The sequence below is a fragment of the Bactrocera latifrons genome, unplaced genomic scaffold (genome assembly GCF_001853355.1).
Source record: "Bactrocera latifrons isolate USDA-ARS-PBARC rearing strain unplaced genomic scaffold, ASM185335v1 scaffold_203, whole genome shotgun sequence".
Lineage (NCBI taxonomy): Eukaryota > Metazoa > Arthropoda > Insecta > Diptera > Tephritidae > Bactrocera > Bactrocera latifrons.
The window spans coordinates 63,006-80,300 of record NW_017535553.1 but is presented as its reverse complement, the minus strand read 5'-3'; the positions used below and the strand labels follow the sequence as shown (position 1 = coordinate 80,300).

General features: G+C 34.7%; 1 protein-coding gene across 6 annotated transcripts in view; it reads left to right on the top strand.

Annotated features, from left to right (window-relative positions):
• LOC108968122 (centaurin-gamma-1A) overlaps nucleotides 1–17,295 on the top strand; it is a 262,919-nt gene that overhangs the window by 226,706 nt on the left and 18,918 nt on the right. The window contains exon 1 of one of the 6 annotated variants that reach the window (XM_018931915.1): nucleotides 1,541–1,611. The exons of 4 other annotated variants lie outside the window; for them this stretch is intronic. The gene's annotated coding sequence lies outside the window, so the exon portion shown is untranslated. Of the gene's footprint in view, nucleotides 1–1,540; nucleotides 1,612–11,637; nucleotides 11,688–17,295 lie in introns of those variants that run through there. One more of the 6 variants, XM_018931912.1, reaches the window with a different exon arrangement.

Sequence of the window (17,295 nt, the reverse complement as noted above, 5' to 3'; positions counted from 1 at the left end):
AAGAAAAAGTTTACAACAAGACTTCAGCTTAAGTATAATTAAATGTATGTATACGTGCTGGTATTTATTCGCTTAAGTATTTATTTGCGTCTACATTGTAAAAGTATTTTTTGTTTACAAAATGTTTACACGTTCTTTTTGTGGAATTTTATTGATAAGCGGCGTCAGACTCGATACAGCGCTTCATAGCAATTTAGTTCCACCGTAAAATCTACGCATTGCACTCGACAGCATATATGATAAGTACATACATATGTACCGGAGCATATCAATTGGCATAAGCTGTCATATTGGCCCGTTTTCACAATCACCTGTGTTTATTTTGTTTTAGATAACTACATATTTTTGTTTTTGCTTTAGGTAATTTTATTATTTTTATACCCTGAACGGGCTATATTAAGACCTGAGCCGATTTGGACACGCCCGCCTGTATGTACACACATATGCAGTATGGAAAACTTTTTTATTTGATGAGATATCTTCAAAAAATTTGCCATGAGTTATTTTCCAAGGCAACGCTACCAACACTGAACATACATACATATCGTTTAGATCGAAYCRCTATAGTACATACTTACAATACAAGCGGACTGTTCAAAATCAAGTCTTGTAGGGGAACTTTTGTATTTGTGAAGGGTATTTTAGCATCGGTGTAACCGAAATKATGTTTTTTGTATTTTTATTATATTGTAATACCTTTTTCCACTCAGTCAGTRTTGCGCAAATTAATTTTTTTTATGTTTAATTTATTTATATGCAAGTGTAAATGTATAGATAAATAACAAAAAGACCTGCTTTTATCGCTATTTTGTTAAGTAAATATGCCAAGCGAGTTAACAAGTGTAAAAATTTAGGCACATACAYACTTGCGCAACCATATTGGAAATGTTTAATTTTCTGCTGACTTCCATGAAACTTATGTGCGCGGGTTAACTATATTGTTAATGGAATATAATATGRAAATATTTTTTAATTAAAATTGAAAGTTTGTATACATGTAAATAATATATCAAAAAATAACTTGCTTTCAAATCTCAAAGCTTCAAAATTTGTCTACTGGTCTATATGAGGCGATGAATCTCACATGGACAGATATTTGTCCTTTGTTTTATCCATAAACTCCTAAAAGTAGATCACCAGATCCACTTAGATCGATGAAGCGCGCTTACTACAAATATATTTTTACTACAATTACAGTTATATTGGGTAGTCGAAAAAGTTTTTTCGTATTTTGTCAATAGATTTCGTTACAGTCATATATCTCTAGTACTACCAATCACATTATATTATACCATACAGGGTTGGAAAGGTGATATTTTGGGCTTCATTTAACCAAAAAAAAATTTCATTATAAGTATTAAAACATAAGTTGAAGTTTGATTAGAAATACGAAAAGACTTTTTCGATTACCCAATATATAGTTTTATATTTCTAGAAAATAAGCTCGTCATATTAAACAAATTTCTAAATTATTTTTCAAAAATATTCAATAACTTATCAACATCTTTCTATTCATTTCAGGTATGTGTCGCATCATTCAACATTTCTATTATATATGRGAAACAAAAACAACTCTTTCTTTGTATACATACTCGAGAGATGTGTTGTATGGTAAGTATTCATGTGCATGAGCCGGTCAAGAACATTAACCAATAAGAAAGAAGTGCAAGAGCTTCGAACTACAAAGAATGCAAGGAGTGCAACGAAACTGTTTCCAAAAGGGTGTGGCTTCTAAAAGGAAGGCAGCCTGACTGCTATGGTCTCTAATCTGAAATGCATAGCCTTACTATATACTTCCCTGAGTATACTAAATATAAAAAAAAGTATATATATATATGTATATACACATATGTACATATGAAATGTTATTTGACTTTTTTACCGGCCTTGTACTCTTTAAAGAGGCTGTGCAAACACACGGAAAAAAATCAGTTTCTTACAAATTTTGTTTTTTTGACTGCTACCTTGATTAAACAGATAAGTTTAAGCAATGAAATCAAAAGCCAACCCTTGTGCTTTGTGTATGTATAATTGTAAACAAATATAGGAATTCTCATGCGAAAGATCATTCGGTTGCATTAACCACCCTTCAAAAATGTATGCGTTGCAACAGCGCTCTTACAGCACACATACATACATACATATATATGTTCACATCAAACTACTTCTATATACTGCTATTTGCACTTTGATCAAATAAGGGTGTGTAGCTGTTTGCTGAAAGGCTTCTTACCCGTCTTGCCATAGGTAATGCGTGTAGTGAGATCAATCTCTTCCCAGTTATAGTCGCCAGCTCTGCTTGTTTAAGAAGTATGTTTCAAGTATGTACATATATGCTATATGCATATATCTGCCGAGAAGAGAACGCCCTATGGGGGTTATGTGCACAGTCTGTAATTTTTTATACATATATCAGCTAAAACTGAGCCAGCTTTTCACTTTTCCTTGCTTATTTCAGTTTTCTCGTATTTGCATTTTTCGATCATCATACCTTTGGCTGCTATCCCATTTCCTTGTGAATTATATAAAATTTATGCAAATTGCGCCTTCGGTCGCTGCTCCTAGCTTGTGTGTCTCCGTGTTGTATGTATGTACGCTCGTAATTTAAATGAAAAAGACTTCGATGAAGCCTCCTTTTAACTCATTTCTGTCCTTCCTAGTTTTTTTGGTGCCTTCGTGTAGCTTTGTTTGGTTTAATTAATGGGTTAGCGATGCGTTAATGTATTTATTGGCGAGAGCACTGACAAAGTCGTTAATGGCGGGATGGTTTTGTTTATGTAAATATAAGCAATATTTGAAGTTTATTTGATTTATTTTATTATTCGTCTTAAACTCATTTAAATGAGGTATTTTTGGAGATGTTGTTTGTTTTTTTTAAGGGGTTATGTGATGATATTATTCGTTTATGAAATGATAGTGTTCTCAAGTGAGCTTTATGGAAGCAATCCCAGTAATTAGAGTTTTATAGAAAAGAAGGAGGTAGTCAATAGGGCCTTGTTTTTGCTATAAATCGCGTATATGTCTGGCGTTTATACTCTGAACAGGTTAGATTAAGTTTTCCACGAAGTTTGTAACACCCCGAAAGAACTTCGGAGACTCTTAACAACATATATATGTATGTACATAAATGATCAAAGTAGATGTAACCATGTCCGTCTRTATAAATACCACGAGTTTTTGAGATATCGCTGTGAATTTTTTGGAATCGGATCACTAGATATATGTACACATATATGGCCTTCATACAAACTTATCGATCATAATGAAGTCCTTATACGTAAAAATTTTTTATTTCAAAAGATATCTTCATGAAATTTGGCATAGATTATTGTTTGAGATAATGGTGCAATCTGCGGAGAAATTATTCAGACCGGATCACTATAGCATATAGCTGCCATACAAACTGATTGATCGAACTCAAGTTCTTGTATGAAAAAGTTTTTTTTTTTTTGAAAAGATATCGTCATGAAATTTRATATGAGTTATTTCTGAGAGCAACGAAAGTATTTCCGAACATATTGTTTAGACCTGGTAACTATAGCATATATGTAGCTGCCGTACAAACTGACTCCTACCTACACCTGTGAAAGGTATTATAACTTCACTATTGCTTATTTGCTTGTTGTGGGTACTAAGAATTTGCAGTAAATCTTTCAATTAATTACTTATAAAAAAACTTCAAAATTTTTATAAATAATTCACTTTATTAGTTTTATGATTTTTCGTCAAAATAAAACTATTATTTGCACTCTCTACTTTCATTCATGCACACCCTCGCATTCTTGCCGAAACCACCACCTGTCCAAAAAGTATGCCATGTTTGTCAATAAATTGTTCATTGCAATAAATATATTTGCTTGAATTTCTATCGTAAACCAGGCGTGACAACTGCTTATTCCAATGCAATAACGAATAACAWTAATAATATAACAACAATAATAGGAAATTATCTAGTTTCCGCCCGCAAACATATTTTACTGTTTCCTTTTTTTACTTACCACTTGCCCGAATGTTGCAATTAGCTTAAGAGGGTTGCAATATTTACGTTGAAAGTTAATGAGCTTTGTCGAAATATCGATTAAAAGGCGATTGCTTTGCTTACACTCACGCAATCAATAAATTGCATTGCAATAGGAAATCAATTTATTACAACAACAACTCATTAGCTCACAGACAACTAATTAATAAATGAATGGAGCTAGAGGCAAGTGCATTTTTGTAAGCACTTTTGTTGTACCCTTGCTTGTTGATAAAAACATTGTGTTGGAAAACCTAAAGGGCAACCCTTATTTGAAAATATATATTTTTATTCGTGAAGGATTTGTGTGAGAGAGTTGTTTTTTTTCTAATTTTAAATTGATATCAAAAAATTTTCAAAATTTCACTTGGATCCATTAAAATTTTTTTTGATTTTCTCGAAATTAATTACTAAAATTGTTCGGTTCGCTCCTTYTAAAAGTTGCCACCTTTTAAGAAATATGCTCTTTGCTGTTGTTAATTCATTTGTGCCACTAACCTCATTTCTTCTAATTTATAAACAATTCTTCTGAGTAATTTTTATTATGTGTAAATATGTTTATGTCTGCACATTTGTACTTTCCACTTGCAAATACACACTTACGCACATATGCATTTTAAAATCCCTCATTTGTCACATTCCCATAAGTCGTCRGCAACGTCGTTGGCGCATAGTCGGCCCATAATTCCCATAAAGCACCCAATTCACATGCGGCCAACATATGTGTCTCGGTGAACACATATTTTTTTTTTGCTTTTGACTCATGACTTTGGGCCCCTTTGAGTGTGGGATAGCTGTTTAATTATCGGTGCACTTGCCATGGCGTAGTTTCGYTGCCTTTTCATTCATGGACCCATTCATCTGTTTGCTCTAATTATACATGTGAAGGTCCCCTTTAATCATCTTAAATGTTTATCTCAACAACATGCCACCCATAAGCACACAAACATACATAGATACAATCATATATGTACATACATATATACACTATTTTGCTTCATTAATCCACATGCGAGTGGAAGAGTTCAATCCATTTTCTGTTCCATATTCTGTTTGCATACTTGGTCCATTCTTTTTGCTTTGATCCATAAATGTATGTTGACTTGTAGCATATCTTTGTTTTTGTTAAAGAACTAAAACAATTATTTCCCCTCTTGAGGTTTTTGCATTAACCGTCTATTAATACACGCACTGTGAAATTAATCTTCTTCCTTACCTCTCATTTTCGCCAACTGTAAAACACATGTGATTTTGATATTTTTCACCATTTCTGTGTTTCGAAACATATCTACCTACCCAAAGAATTATTTTATTGTTTTCAAAATTCTAAAATTTACCTAATGATTGTTAATACTTAAAAGGTATATGTAAATTCCAGTAAAAAAATATTGAACCAAGCGAAGGCTAAGTTATACTGGCTCCTTGGTAATACCAGATGGAGATGCAGTTTAATTTAAGTCGAAGTACACTCGTACGCGTTGTCGCGCTACGCTTTTTGCGAACTTTAAGAGCGACTTGATATCTAATTTTTATACTTCATTTAGTTTCTTGAACTAAATAATTTCTAGATATCTAAGCCGAGCTCTACATAATACTGGACAGAAGATTAGAAGTTGTTCCAGTGTCTCCCACACCTACTTTCCTACCTTTYTGGCATATGTATGTATATCGTTGTTACGTATGCCCATCCGGCTCATATGTGATGCCATTAGATTTTGACCTGTTAGTAGACCAACAACCATCCTGTAATCCATTCGAGAACGTTTCCGTAAAAATTATGCGTGTTTCCCTTCGCGGCTCTGGTACATGATCTTGACGATCCTGGATGTTTTTAAGGATCCCATCTCGCAGCGATGCGTCTGACAGATGCTCTTTTTAGCAATCTCATCAGCTATTTCGCCTGAAATTCCCGGCAGCCACTACATCTACACTGCCTCCCTGCTTCTAAGGACTTTCTCTGAAGCGGTGCGATGTAAGATGGGCCAATTCAAAACGGCTACATAAAACGTAACACCAATATCTTTGAAAATATTTTTGCTAACCCTAAATTTTTGATTTATTCGAAGCACTGGAAGGTGTACATGAGTTGCAGCGTTCTGAAGACACCCGCCTCGAAAAAATAGGCTCGTACTTACTTCACAATACCGGCAGATTGGCTTTTCTGAAGCAAAAATAATTAGCGACGTTTTAACTATAATGTAAACTGAATATACCAAAAATTGGACTTGGAGAAAAATCGATTTTTTAAAATCAAATACCATTTCTAGTATGGCTTTGAAAACTCATTATACAAGCGGATGACAGTTTAAGACTATTTTCGACCACTAATATCCGAATGTAATTACRACTTAATTATTCATTAATTGAAAGTCGGCAAATATTACAATTAAAAAGTCTGSTTTTTAGTTTYCCTCCTCCACTCGCTAATGAAGCCATCAATTAATCATCAGCAAACCGGTAAACCAGCAATTATGCTTTGATAAATTAGATAATTACAGTGCAACCAGCGTCATTAACAGCAGTAAATGGGAAAAAATAGTTWGGCAATTTTCCAAATGAATTAAAAAAAGTGGGCACATTCACCTTCACCTTTATATTTGTAATTTTTGTGTATGCTCAAATAGTACGAGTATATTTCACTTAGTAGTTTCATTCCACCTTTACTGTCCTAGAAATGTTTAGGCCATCTCCCTATTCTATTAGTATATGTAATTCCTTTTCATTTACGCATCCTCTCGGCTTTGTGCAATTTTCTAAATATTTTCTCTTTGGCCTGCCAAATATTACCTTCGTAATGCACAAATCCTATTTACGCAACGCGATTATTTGTTGTCCTTCTTAAATCCAATATAGCTCAGGAGTATATGTTATTATTACCTTTACGCCCATTCGCTTTGTCATTTCCTTATTATTTTTCCAACAAAAAACTTCTAAACAAAAGCAGTTAATMCACATTTCCAAAGCTGCAAACATGCCGCTCTTTGTATTTGCTTACATTCGGTAGTCGATTTCTTCCTGTTCTGTAGGTGCTTCCTTGCAACTGGTTGTTTGGGTTTTACGCCAACGCACGATTTGGCCACTGCTAGCAATTCTAATGGCAAAACAAGCGTGGAAGGTGCTTATCAGACTTTTTTTTGAATCGGTCAAACTACCTGGAGAAAATGGGGAAGAGGAAGTTATTGACTGGCACGCTGCCACACAGATTTAACTGAATATTTGTGTGTGTGTGTATGTCGCTAATGGATTATGCAGTATGATGTGCGCAGGCAAAGTGAAGACAGTAATATTTTTAGTACTAGACTGAAACGAACTAAAGAACTTAAAAAAGTATATTTTAAAGGTTTTTCTAATTTTTACTTATGTGTTTTCCATATTTTAAATAATTTTCTTTTTTTTTACCATTAATTATTGGTCAAAATGTAACATTCATAAATGCTTTTCTAGTAATSTCATAAAATGCTTTCATAAGCACCTCTCTAGTTCTTATGCCATATGTTCTAATGTTTTTCTAATATTGTGTATAAAAAACAATTAGCCGCACGCAAAAGCCGATAACAAATGTTCAGGGCTTGGAGTCGCACATCTATGTTTTACGTATGTACATATGCATATAATTACTATACTATATATGTTAGATTGAAAGCATGTTCCTACTCACTCATGTGCTACTATACTCATATGCAATATCAAGGGCCAAACTATTTTTCTAATAAATTTCAAGCGTGCTGATATAGTTAGCGTAAATAATTGCAATTTAATTAWGCTGAACAATTGAGTAACTCAAGCGGAAATTATGGTTACACACTCTACAGGAAATGGGTAAAATAAAACTGCTCGATATTGTGTTTACAAATTTAAATTTTCATATTGTAATATAAAAATTGATTTTTTTTACATATCGTCACCTAAAATGCAAAGCAACGTATTATCAAAAAAAAATAAAAAATAATTAAAATCGTTGTCAGATATAATATAATAACCAATGCAGAACCATTTTATAACGAAAACTCTCAATTTTGTTTAAATACGAGTGTAATATAACCTTTTTGTAACCAACACTCAAAATCTGGTAACCAATATAAACACATTTTATAACTAAAACTCCAATTTTGTTTCAATATAAGTGGTTCCTATTACATCGTTTTTTCTTCGACTGTAACCTCATGAAAAGTCATGTTGCCTTATTTTGCATTTTAGGTCACGATATACTGATAACCTTCAGCCTATGATAAAAATAAAAATATTATATGTAAATACAATAATAATAAAAAATAATAAATTGTGTCATTATGCATGGAAATGATAGAATTTAGCACAGGATATACATACTAATAGTATAAAATGTTTTGAAATTACAGTAAACACATTTAATAACAATTCTCGTTAAATTCATATATATGTAAATATGAAATACGCTTATATATGAAAGCAGGCATATTTTCGAGCTCGCAATCATCAAATAAAATCAYCTATAGTTTCGAGTGTAGGAAAGGCCTTAAATGGGCTCAAGTGTCACTTTTGACCAAATACAGCAAAAGTAAATGAATATTGCAAAGATAATCGTAAAAGTCGAATACCTGCACTGACCAGCATGACCGGTACAACTCGGGAAAACAACAAAAAATCGTAAAATAAAATTAAACGACATGAAACAAATCAGCAAGGCAAACGAATAAGTGAAGGGCATTATGGAAAACATTAGCTGATAAGGACAAGAGTATACCTACGGTCATGCATATGTCCATCATATAGCAAGCTGTTATATGAAAGTGACAGCACTTCACGTGCCATATAWGACTGAGGCAAAGTGGAGCATTATTGTATTAACCAAACGGAAGAATGTCCAGCACTTTGATAGGAAGTTATAACGTTTATAAAGTCAAATATATCAGGAAGTACGATAGGTGGCCATAGTKGTAGTATCGCACTAAATACATGATAATGCTAGTAAGGGATATTATATCTAATATAACGCACTTTTGTTTTATATGAATTTGGCTACGGCCAGCATACAACACCAACAATAAAAAGTTATATCTAACCACGAAARGGTGCAAACTTATCGCTGGTTTGTTCAGTGAACTCTACCTGTACCCCGTAAACCCAAATACATATCGGCATGTAGTACTGGCGCGTGCGCGTTTGTGCGGCATATTTTTTGGTCAAATTGTCGTAAAAACTAAGTGGACATGGTCATTAAAATTTTACGACACTTTGCAGCCAAACACAATGTGGTTAGTTAGGAGATAAACGTATGAAGAAATGCTCCTGCAAAGCAGTAATCCCCAATCGTCCCAACTTCTATATGCTCAACTGGTTTTTGCTTCTTCTTTTCTGTTAGTAAAACTGTTGTAGAACTGACAGCTGGCATATAGTATATGATACCGCAAATGCTTTCACGGTAGTTTTCCGGTAGCAAAATTGACACTTCTCCTGCGGCTCAATCATCATAAAACTCGATTTTATTGCCTTAGAGAATATTAGTAATAAATAGAAAACATAAAATGATATACCTAAAATTGTCATTAATCATTTGGTTCTTACTTACGTACTTCTGGTGTTGCTGTTGTGTTCAAACTGTCGGACATTAAAACTTTTCATACCCTGCAAAGAGTCAACATGACAAGCTGAGTGGACTTAGTCTTCAATGCGTCATGCGTGAACTAGKCAATCAGATTTTGAGATATCGGTTTGAAATTTTACGCAGAGCTTTTTCTCTCCACGAAACTGTTAGAATTTTGTCAGAAACGCTGATATCAGACCTTTATAGCATACAGCTGTCCTACAAACTGAGCGTTTTAAATCAGTTCTTTGCAAAACTGGAAACTTTTGAATTTGATGGGTTATCTTCACGAAATGTCTTATATATTATTGTCTAARGCAGCGCTATAATCTYTGAACACATTGCTCTGTTCGAATYACTGTAGCGTATGTAGCTGCCGTACAAACTGATCGAACAGAATAAAGTTTTTGTAAAGAAAACTTTTTAGTTAACGAGATATTTTTGTGAAATYTGGCATGCATTATTTTCAAAGCAAACGATACAATCTCCGAGAAAATTATTCAGATCAGATCACAATTAAATATAGCTGCCATACAAACTGAGCGTTTCAAATCAAGTCTTTRCACGAAAAACTTTTATACTTGAYGAGAAATCTTCATGAAATTTGGCAGGGTTTATTATTCAAGACAACGATACAATCGGCGAAAAAAAATTTGGATCGAACGACTATACCATGTAGCTGTCTTACAAACTGACCGATTAAAATCAAATTCTTGTATGAAATTTTTGTATTTATGAAGATTATTATAGTTTCGCCGCAACCTAAGTTTTTCTAATTCTTTTTTTCAACAAACTTCGTACTCATATTTGCGACTTTCTCAAAAATCAGCGTTATAAATAAATATATGACAACACACACCAACTGTCATCGCTGTCAGCGAGTAAGTAACCAATCAATCAAAGTTAATGTCTACTCCTTAAATCACTTGCGTTTGCTGTCGAGGAGCACAAAGATATCGTTTATTATCATTAGATAATTTAACAGCTGGTTTTCGGGGTCGTATAACGAATGCCCAAAGAATTTAAAAAAGTTGGCGTATACGAATATTTATATACATATATTTATATCGTTACACATCAGTCCAAATAAATATAATTACCTTGTATTTTGTTTACTGTGAGTACATACTTTAGCCTTTGTATTTGTTTATTCAAGTCACTTTTGTTTGCATTTGTAGCATCCTTGACCCTTCCATTCACACTTGGGCCGGCCTAGAAAAACATACACACTTAACCGGTTTGCTTTGTTTACAAAAGTAAAATGGAAAACAGAGCATTTCGAAAGCGTACTTCCTCGTTCCGCTTTTGTGAGGTTTTCTTTTGATTTTATTTCGTCTTTTCTATTTCCACATTTTGTAACCTCCTTACGTAACCCTTAGCTGCAACCTCTTTCACTTTCTTTCACAGCGAGCTCCGCACAATTTCATGCTTTTGTTCTCTAATTAGAAATTCCACAACAAGCTTGTCAGTCGCTGCTTTTCTTTTGCGTGTTTTTCACCTTTCACTCTGAGCTAGTTAGCAGACTAGCAGACTACCTTGATATAAATATACAGCTACATATGTAAATTTCACCGCAATGTTCGTTTGCATAATCATAGCTTAACGCCGTGTCAGCGCTGTCCATTTCGGGGTTTGTCACTAGGAGTATTTGTTTTTTTTTTTTTTACTTTATATGCATCATTAATGTACTTTGAACTAGTATGTATACACCCTTTTGGAACGCCAGTTTTCCTACCATTTGACATGTATTGTGCTCATCTGTCAATTTGACATTTAAGCGCAAAAACATTGCGACCCTTYTAAGCCACCATTCTTGCTGCAAAGTGCGTTTTCGTGCATTTTCCTTAAGTAAGTAATTATGCATGAAAGTAGCTTAAGTTTGCAGCGCGCTAATGATAACCTTCGATTTGACATTTCATTTGTCATCTGTCAGCGCTTACACTGCTTACGACGCTTGTGTCAAAAGTTAATCCTGTCTGCATGTTTTTTCCTTCGTTTATTTACAGAAAAATTGAGCATAGAAAGCGCAATTAATAAAAATTAACATACTCAGAGGATTAGAAAACAAATGGCATATTTAATCGGTTATCTCCTTGGTAAAACGARGTGAGTGACTTGACTTCGTTGAATCTTGTCTACTATGCTATCTAGGCGCTATTCTCTCACTAATATGACATTTGTTAAATGAGCTATTTGACTTTCGATTTGTTGCGCTGAGCAATCATTTTTTAGACTCATAGATTCATAAAGGCTGTAATAAAATGTTAAGTAAATCACTAATGACGCAAAGTAATGAAAGAGTCAGGAATGAAATTTGCGTTTGGAGCTTCAAAATTTACTTTCGAAATCACGGAAAGAGGGAAACGTCAAAGATCCTATAACTGTATGTGTGTATATATGTATTCTATTCCGATCTGTCTATGCATGAGCATACTAGCCAACAGTTTTTTAAATGTCGATATGAAATTTTGCACACGTTACTTTTCCTATAAGAATCTGGTAATTTTTCTGAACCGCCGATATCGGACCACTATAGAAACCATACAAACTGATCTATCGAACTCAAGTCTTTGTATAAACAGTTTTTTTATTTGACGAGATATCTTCACAAAATTTAGCTTGGTTTATTATCCAAGGCAAAAGTACAAGCTTCGAAAATTTTTTTTAGATCAGACGACTATAGCGTATAGCTGCTATGCAAAATGTACGATCAGAGTCAAATGCTTGTATGGATGATTGCTTTATTTGAAAATATATCAACACGAAATTTGGCATAGATTATTTTCAAAGACAGATCTGCAATCTGCGAACAAATTGTTCACTTCGGRCCACTATAGCATATAGCTGCCAAACAAATTGAACGTTTGGAATGAAATGCTTGTATGGAAAACTTTCTTATTTTACGAGATATCTCCACGAAAATTGGTATGCGTTATTACCTAAAGCAATGGTACAATCTCCGAAGAAATTATCCGGTTCCAACCACTATAACATATAGCTGCCATACAAATTGGCCCCTAAAAATCAAGTTTGGTGCGACCGAAGTTAACATGTTTTCTTGTTATTAATTAAAATTAGCATTTGTGTATGATTGCATTCACTAGAATGACAATCTGGTACACTATTGTCGCGCTTAAGCAAATTTCGCAAAGCTTTTCGCCCAAACAAGGTACGAATTCCAATACATACATATTTTGTTTTCAACATTCATTTACATTTAATTTCATGCCATTTGGTGAACTGGTTAAACGTGTTACCGGCAAGCGCATGCGATCGCCAATGTTGTACTAGCAAAATCGAAATCAAGTGAGCTCTTCAAATACACATTAACAACACATTCACAAGCCTGCGCGACAAGCGCATCTCAAGGCTGCCAACCCAGGCAGAGAAAGACAATATAACATTAAATCAACGTACATATATTCATACATACATATGTAGTATGCGCGGGTTTTAGCATATCACTGCTTTGACCCGTAGTCTTCTGCCTACAAACCGCCTTTTGCACATGCACACACACGCTTACAAACAATGCGATATACATACATATATCATGCACTGATAATTGTACTTTCAATTTTACTGTAATACCCTGCATGCATTGCCGCATGTCTTTGTTTACACGAACAACGCCTTGTGGTCTCTACTACTGACCACCTCCTGTTTTCTGAGTGTTTCTCGAGTAGCGTTCTTACATAAATTACCTTTTCTTGTTGCTGTTGTGTCATTGCCAAGGCACAGATTTATGAATTTATTTTTTAAGATATTTTAACAACTCATAATACAGCAATTTTCACGTGTAGCTGTCGGTATCCAGTTACCCGAAAACTCGTCTGGTAGCGCCTTGCGCGCACTGCAAGATTAACCCCCTCTCACTAGCGATTATCACGGCTTTATGAAGACCAACCTTAACTGCCACAATACACTCATACTATATCCTATACGTACATACATATGTAGTAACAAATTTGCCCTTCCATCTGGTCAGCCATTGTCCAAGCGCGCTTCCTATGATCATCCTGTGTTATTTTAAGAGGAAGCCTTTTTTACATGCTTAACCATATCACTCCCCTAAATAATTTACATAACAATCGCACGAACCGTTTCTTGTAGACTTTGGCAATGCTTCCTGCCATTGTAGCTTCTTTTGACTGCCGCTGTTATTTCTAATATTTTCTTAAGTGGCAGGCTTATGAAATTGATCGCTCGTTATTAACCCCGAAGTGTGTAGTAGAACTTGAAATTCACGGTTTATTTATTTTTTCCTTTATTCAAAGCAGTTTTTATTTCTGTTTGATGCATGGAGCGCTGGCTAATTTGTTTTGGTGGTGAACCTGAAAGCTTTTTGTACGCAAAGAGATATGTATGCTCCAACCAGAGCAGCATTGCACACATCTGTTATTGTAAGGTTTGAAATAACATATACCAATATTTTCTAAAATATATTAAAATCAAGAATTAGATGAGGTTTCTGAAAGCTTCTAATCGATCTCTCAAAGCTCTTTAGAGCTTTTATATTATTAGAGCTTTTTTTAAACCAAATATTTGCAATATAATAGAGAAATCGAATAAAAGTATCCACTTCGTTTATGAAAAAATCAACGAAACTCGATGCTTCAGAACTTTGGAGCTTTTATATTATTAGAGCTTTTCTAAATCCAAATACTTACAATATAATAGAAAAACAACTAAAAAAAACCTGCTTTGTAATATGAAAATAAAAATCAACGAAACTCATTGCTTCAGAATTAGCTTATTCACACAGCAGTTGACTTTTTCTGCTGCCAACTGACACCATCACTGCGTTTGTTGCATGTCAATAAAGCCATATTGTGCATCGCCTGCTCGTGTTGACATTGACAACTCCACGAAATCGGTGCGCCGAAGGCTATACTTTGCAACACCCGCCGTTTATAGGCACACTTGCATGTCAGGCAATTTGACTAGGCTTTGGGCATGTGTCACCATTGCCACAACCTGATTTACAAGCTGCTCTTTTATGGGCAAACCAGCTATTGTACGCCTGCATACGCCGCTAATGCTTTTGACAAACTGCGCACGCTTAATTTTTTATAATTTGCTTATAAGTTTATATTATTTGTTTATATCAAAAGCATGTGCCACTCGCGACATTTCTTAGCGCCCGCCCACAATAAGCAGTCAAGAACTTTGACATTGACAAGTAAACAGCTTAGCTTATATTAAAGTGTTTTTGTGAGATTTTCGCCTTTATTTATGTAAATTAAATATTGATTTTTTGGTATCTAAAAATATATTAGATAATATATCGTCACTAATATCAGGTCACTATTAAATATAGCTGCCATACAGAAGAACCGATCAAAATCAAATTCTTATATGGAAAACTTGTTCGTTTGAAGATATATCTTCCCCAAATTTGAATGAATTATTRTCCAAATCACTGCTATATTTTTCGAACATATAATTCAGATCAGACTACTATTTCATATAGCTGTCACACAAACTGATCGAACGATAGCATGTGCTTGTATGAAAAAATTTTGTTTCGCAARRTCTCTACACAAGTTCAGTTTATTGTCAAGAGCAGTGCCACAACCTACGAATATATTTTTCAGATCGGACTACTATGGCATATAGCTACTATATCGTTCAAATCAAGATAACAATCTTTTTATACCCTTTTGTGCTATAAGAAATGCATTTGCTAAGTATATTATAGCTTTGGTGCAGCCTGAAACTTATATATCCTCTGAAAATATTGGTAAAACAAAGAATACTCTTAAATACAGTAATAATTTTCTGTTACTTTGTRCCATATAATTTGCATACTTGAGTTTAGAAGCATCAACCAATGCCCCACACGTATGACCACAGCATGTGAAGAAGTACGAGTATGAATTCCGCCTGATGCAACTCGCTCGCTAAACATGCATACCGCTGACGACATACGATGACATCTGACGTTTGCTTGACAGCATCAAGCAGCTGACACACTTGCGAATTCRCAACGCTACTTGAAACGTCACACAATGAAAAACAGAGATTATAAAAAAAATGTGTGCAAAAAATCAGCAAAAGCAACACAAAAGACTGGAAATGGGAGTTGTTGCAAAATTGCGCTTTTCCAAATCGAACAATGCGAAATTTATTATTTTTCAAACAACTCAAAACGAGATCGAGTTGTGCAAATAAAGGGCGAAACAAAAGTTACAAATTTGCCGAAAAATTGAAACTGTAGCAACGCATTTAAATCGCGAGAGTGTCCAGCCAGAAAGTAAGCAATTGTTAACTGTAAAGACRCGCAGAAACGCTCGTTGCCCTTCTGGCAGTCTACATAAGTGGCTTTGTGTGCGGACAAACGTGTGAGCATAATATGTTGTGTGATGATTGCCTGCCTGTCAGGGCGTCTAGCTGTCAATCAAAGCCATGATGGACGCATAAGGGCAAGACGTCTGTTGCTAACACAGCATAAGTGTGTATTTCACAGAATGAGCAGCAAACTAAGGCAAAGAAATGCAGGAACAAGCGCACGAGCAATTGCAATGAAAGCGGCAGTTTCACTCTTAGCTTGTACTACGTTGAGGAGTAACGGTAGGAGCGGCACACAAAGGATAACTCAAAGGCAATGCAGCATTTRCCTGCCATAGATCTGCAGTATGTCATTCATGAGTTTTGTGCTCTATTGTCGGAACACGGCTACGCCTTGCAAAACAAAGACACTGCTAATTGTGCGTGTAGGTAAAAACTACTGGCTGCTGGTTGAAAAACGACAGCAAACATGAGGAAGTCGAAAACAAGTTCCTTCTCAACCACATACGCGTCTCATAGTAACGAGCTTGAACCACTGGACGCTGAAACACTCTAGCCAGAGTTGCATAAAATAGAGCTTTGGAATGAGACGCGCTTGTCGGTTGCTCATGGGGCATTAACTGCTTGCTGAAACGCGCGTAGACGAACAAAAGTGCCCTACGTACGCTGCTTGCTGTCAATAGGCTGCTGGCAATTGTCAGTTCTGCTGCTTTTTCGGCCCGTTCACTGAACTTACGACGCCAGTTACCTAAGCTTTGAGTAGGAAGTAATAATTCACTATTATTACACACATACACTCAAATATAAATATATGTGTGTTTAAATGTATTATGTTCCTAGAAAACAACTGGCAATTAAAAAGCAATGATTTTTATTTTATTTAAATTATTCTCAYACTTGGCAAAATTAGAGTTAGCTATTCTGGCATTTTCATCCACAGCACATTTTCAGCTATTGCTGTCTGAAATAGTGTCAAAATGTCAGCCATTGCTGTCATAAAATGTGCGAATTACTAACTTTTAGGTTGTTACCAAAATATAAACTTTTGTAGTTTTTGTTTTTCAACATTTCCTAACAGCCGTTAACATGGCAAATTAAATGCTTAAAAGGCATWTGGCTGTACTCGCTGAAATTTTTATAATTGACGTGTACGATTGTCAGCACTGGATTACAGCAGGCATAAATATTTTTTTTTAAACAAGCTTCCTACATACTTATGTGCTTATTAAATATATGCTCTTTCAAGTTTCGCTGTGCATTGCATACTAATTGGCAGAGTATTTTGGTAATTTGAATAAATTCTTAATAACAGTTAGATTTACCAATAATAAGCTAAACAAAATACCATAAACTGTCAATAAAAAGGGGTTTGGTCGCGATTCACCGAAAACGTTTTGGTATGCACGGCAGTTTGGAAATTACT